The sequence below is a fragment of the Malania oleifera genome, chromosome 3, assembly GCF_029873635.1.
Source record: "Malania oleifera isolate guangnan ecotype guangnan chromosome 3, ASM2987363v1, whole genome shotgun sequence".
NCBI lineage: Eukaryota > Viridiplantae > Streptophyta > Magnoliopsida > Santalales > Ximeniaceae > Malania > Malania oleifera.
In genome coordinates, this window is record NC_080419.1 from 121,402,348 (window position 1) to 121,408,385 (window position 6,038).

Sequence of the window (6,038 nt, forward strand, 5' to 3'; positions counted from 1 at the left end):
CATAATATTTTATTTTTTTATATTTTTAATCATATTAAAACAAACTTCAATTTTCAATAATATTTAGAATTCTTTTGGATTAAGATTTTTTTTTTTTTTGGGAAAAGAAAAGAAAAGGAAAAAAAAGGAGAAAACTTGTCATCCCTTGTATTTTCCTTGTATATAGAATACTATTAAAAATAAAAGTTTATTTTACCATGACTAAAAATTAGGAAAAACTAAATATCAATGATGTATAAAATCATTGTACTGTCATAGATTTGATATTTTTTATTTTCTTTTTCACTTTCCTCAAACATGAAAATGTAGATTTTTTTAATATTTTCTTTTCATTTTCCTAATATTTTCTAAGTTCCAAACAAGCCTTAGTATGGAAAAAAATATATAAAGAAAAATAAATTTCCTTCCTATCTTTTCCTCTTTCTTTCCCTTGGTAAAATCCTTAACCCAAATGGACTCTTAAGTTATCTATCAAATTAAAATTTGTGTGTTAGTATTTTAAAATGTTAAGAAATAGACACTAACAAAGGCACTTTATGTATGAATTATTTATAAAATGTTTGTATTAATTGCATATCAAGTTGGAACTATTATTCTGTCCCCAAAAAAAAAAAAAATCTTAATTTAACCTAAACATGACAAAGTTGCCAGATTAGAAGCACATCAAATTTTAACACTGCGACTAAAATTTCATTTAACTTTCCAACAACACAACAACAAAACCAACCCTTAGACCCACTAAGTGGGGTCGGCTTTATAAATCATTTTCCGCCAATTTATGCGATCATGCACCATTTCTTTTGATAGATTCAAGGATATTAAATTCTTACTCATTATCTCTTCCCAAGTTATTTTAAGTCTACCCCTACCCCTTCTACTGCCCCCCACAGTAACTAAATCACTCTTCCTCACATGTGCACTATAAGACCTACGTTGCAAGTGTCCATACCATCTGAGTCGTCCTTCCCTTATCTTATCTTATCTTATATAAGAGTTACACCTAACTTACCACGAATATGTTCATTCTTTAATTTATCTTTTAATGTTATATCACTCATTCATCTAAACATTCTCATCTCGGCAACTTTTACTTTTTGGATATTATGTTTCTTCGTCGCCCAACATTCTAATCCATATAGCATAACTGGTCTTATAACTGTCCTATAAAACTTTCCTTTCAATTTTAAGGGTATTCTACGATCACATAGCACACTTAAAGCACTTCTCCATTTTTCCCAACCTGCTTTAACTTTATGCATTACATCATCTTCAATTTCTCCTTCAGCTTGCATAATAGATCCAAGGTATCGAAATCTACAAGTGCTATTTATTTCTTCATCATCAAGTTTAACTTTATCTCCAATATTCCTCCTACCATTACTAAAATTACATTTCATATATTCTATTGTATTTCTACTTATCCTAAAGCCTCTATATTCCAAAGCTTCTCTCTATAATTCTAACTTAGTCTCTACTCCATCCCTAGTTTCGTCAATTAATACAATATCATCTGCAAACTACATATACCATGGAACCTCCTTTTAAATACTCTTAGTCAATTGATCCATCACTTAAGCAAAAAGATAAGGACTCAAAGCAGATCCTTGATGTACACCTATGGTAATTGAAAATTCTCTAGTTTCTCCATCTATAGTCCTTAAACTAGTCATTACTCTATTGTACATATCCTTAATGACATCGGTATACTTACAACATATACTTTTTTTTTCTAAAACCCACCATAAAACTTCCTTAGGTATCCTATCATATGCTTTCTCAAGGTCAATAAATATCATATGCAAGTCCCTTTTCTTTTCCTTAAACTTTTCCATTAATCTTCTTAAAAGATAAATAGCTTCTGTGGTAGATCTCTTAGGCATAAAACCAAATTGATTTTCTGAGATCTTTGTTTCTAATCTTAATCTTTGTTCAACAACTCTTTCACATAGTTTCATTGTATGACTCATAAATTTAATTTCACGATAGTTATTACAATTTTGAATATCTCATTTATTTTTATATATAGGTATTAAAGTGATTCTCCTCCATTAACGGCCCTTTTTGCATCTTTCCTTACCTCCTTATATTTTTCAAAGTTATCTTTATTTCTACATTTTTGCCACGTTTTATACAAAATTTTTTTTATCTTTATGATTTTTTGTACATCTTTATCCCACCACCAACTTTCTTTGCTATTCGAGAATCTTCCCCTTAATTCACCTAAAATCTCTTTTGCTATCTTTTTAATAGAACTAGTTAATCTATTCCAAAAAGTATTTATATCTATCCCATCCTCTAAGGTCCAATCCCCATCTTTGATCATTTTATCTTTAAATTTTATTATGTTTTCTCCTTTTAGGTTCCATCATCTAGTTCTCCTACACTAGTTTATTTTATCAATTTTCTTCTATTTTTTAATACATATATCTAACACTAAGACTCTATGTTGTATAGTTAATCTTTCACTTTGAATAACTTTACAATCCTTGCATGATAAACGATCTATCCTCCTAGTTAAAAAAAATTTTATTTGACTTCTATTTTGTCCACTTTTAAAGGTTATTAAGTGTTCTTCTCTCTTTTTAAAGTAAGTATTCATTATACTAAAATCATATGACATAACAAAGTTTAAGATCATCTCACCTGACTCATTTTTGTCTCCATATCCATATCCTCTATGTATCCTCTCATAATTTTTATTATCTCTTCCAACGTGTCCATTCAGATCTCCTCCTATAAATATTTTCTTAGTCACTAGTATGCCTTGTATAATACTATTTATATCTTCCTAAAATGTCTCTTAAGATTTTCTGCTAAGCTGACTTGAGGAGCATAAGCACTAATGATATTTATTATCTTTTGTCCGAATATCATCTTGATTTTTATAATTTTATCCCTTACTCTAATTACATCCACAATATTATCTTTTAAGTTTTTGTCTATAATAATATCTACTCCATTCTTATGTTTTTCTTTTCCAGTGTACCAAAGTTTAAATCCTCATTTATCGATTTCTCTAACTTTCTCCACCACCCATTTAGTTTCTTGAATGCAAATTATATTAATTCTTCTTTTAATCATTGTATCCACAATTTCCATGCTTTTTTACCCGTAAGTGTCCCTATATTCCAAGTTGTTAATCTAATCTTAGTTTCCTAAACTAACGTCTTTACCTGCCCACGTCTAGACTAAGCGCACAACAGCTAATTACAAAACCTTGGAGCTAAATTTTCAAAACTCTAGGACTTAAAAAAAAAAAAAAAACACGCACACACACACACACGCACAAAGCATAGTACTCGGAATTTAGTTTTTCTAGAGAGAGACATACGAGTTTATTAGTGGTGGAAGAGAAGAGGTCGATCATGTTGCGGACGCGGTGGCTCTGGAAGAGGCGGTCTTTGGTGGTGTGAGGTTCATTCTGGAGGTCCTTCACTATCAGCCGCTAAAAGCCCCATGATGTTAATCATCCATTTATAACAGTGTTCTTTTTTCTTTTTCTTTTTGGCTGAGCTTTTGGTATTTTGATTTTTATGCCCACGATTTAAAAGGATGAGTGTTGACTCCAGAGGCTTGTCATGTGTTACAGAGCCAAAGGCTTCTAGAGAAAGGCAAATCCAATCATTAAACAAATGAAAACCAGACCAAAACAAATAAAATTTGTGGAAAGCTTCAAAATGTAAATTGTTTTTATTTATATGCAATTTAAAGATATTTAGTATCAAAAAATTTATAATTAATGTACTGCGTATAACGCTTGAGTAAGTGTTATGACTTTTGTTTCGAGTTGTCTTTTTGGGATATGGTTGACACCCGGGTATATGTTTTGTATTATGGAGCCTGGATTCCTTTTGTAGACTCTAGTATAGTACTGTATATGTATAGAAAGACCTTATTCCGTTATATATATGATTTGATTTTGGATGTGTATAGGGTGCCTGGGAACCCCACGGGATCGAACCCTCATTCATTGTGCTGTGTTTTTGACTATTTGTACGATATAGGAACATGTTAGGTTACTAATTCACCCTTAGGTCCCATTTCTGGGTCGGGGCGTGACACTAACAAAGGCACTTTATGCATGAATTATTTATAAAATGTTCGTATTAGCTGCGATTAGTTATGAATTAATCATATAATATTTTTAATATCTTCCTACAATAAATTAGTTTTACCATTTAACTAATTAATTAATAAGAACATTTTAGGGAATAAAAAGCAGACAACCAAGTGAAAGAAGTTTGAGTGTATACAGTAGGCATATTGAACCCGCATAAGTAGTGTTTGGAAGTATCGATTTTGAATTTTGATAAATTTTAATATAATTTTATATTACATCTTATGCAAATCCAATATAACTTCAAATTCAATGCTTCTCCAAATATGGGGAAATGATTAATTTAAAACTTGAAAAATATAAAAGAAAGAAAAGAAAAATGTAAAAAAATATTGTTTTTCATGATGAATGGGATAGGGACAGCCACATGATATTAATTTATAACAGTGCTCTTTTTTCTTTTTCTTTTTGGCTGAGCTACGTAATTTGGTTGTTTGGTATTTTGATTTAAAAGGATGAGTGTTGACTCAGAGGCTTGCCATGTTTTACAGAGCTAAAGGCTTCTAGAGAAAGGCAAATCCAACCATTAAACAAATGAAAAACAGTCCAAAACAAATAAAATTTGTGGAAAGCTTTAAAATGTAAATTGTTTTTATTTATATGTAATTTTAAGATATTTAGTGTCAAAAAATTTATAATTAATTTTTTTGTCATTGCTAACAATTGATTTAAAAGTTTTTGTACTTGCTAATATAGATTGACAAATACTATTTTATTAAAATTTTAATTTAATTAAAGGAGAATAACACTTTTCATATTTATTGATTTGGAATGATCCATAAATAAAATTATTAATATGTTAAAATTGCCTTTAGAATTTGTGATTTAATTTTTCTAATGTTTAATAATAATGGAATTAATTTTATTGCATTTCTCTATGATTCTTGAATTTAATAGATAAGAAGGTCCTACAGTTTTGCACGCGCGCGCACACGCACATACATAGATATATATATATATATATATATATATATATATATATATATATATATGCTGTATGCGATAGTTCCTTTTCCACTACAAATATTTGATTAATTTTCTCCCAATTGACCACAAGTGATACACTGTAAGTTTAAAATTCGTATTTCCATGAACTTATAATTTAATGATTTTACATTGATTTTGCTTTTGAAAATATGCCCGGGCATACAAGTAGAAATAGTGAAGTATGTTTTAAGGGTAAGAAAAAGAAGGATGTTTTGGTCACTCAAATAAAATTATCATCAACAAATATCTAGAACTACAAACCACTAAAAGATACAAGAATTCGAACAATTATTGCTTAGACAATTTACGAAACCACATTAGAGAAAAAGGGGAATTGCTAAGTCTTCTCTTTTAGCACTTTATTTGTCTATCGAGGCTTTTTTGATGTGATACATATAGAACAAAAAATATTACACAAATTTCCTTCTTTTCTCAAATAAAACTTGAAAATGAAGGTTTTACTACACCCTTCTATTTGTTCTCTTCTGCGTTCTTTCTTCCCTTATTCCCCAAGCTTAGTGTGACAATGGATGAAGCAAGTCAATAGTACTACTTAAAATTACAAATCTACTCAACAAACGAAATAGGCAAAATCTTCTTACGAGTGCATGTTGCGGTACCATTTTCAGAATAAGTAGACCGTGTTATTAATCGCTCTTTCATAAACGATTGTCTTTATTTATTTTGTAAAGGAAATTATAAACTTTCATTTTTAAACTATTTTATTACGATAGCATTCCAGAGCATGAATTTAGAGTTATATAAATTTAAAAAATATGAAATTTTATATAGATTTTAATACACGTTGAGTAAACATAATTTTCATCTAACAAAGTCTTTTAAATATCTTTATTGAGTAATGACACATTTATTTGCTAAAATGACACTTGAACCACAAGCCGATGACTATCAACATGACTATTTATTGAGAGAG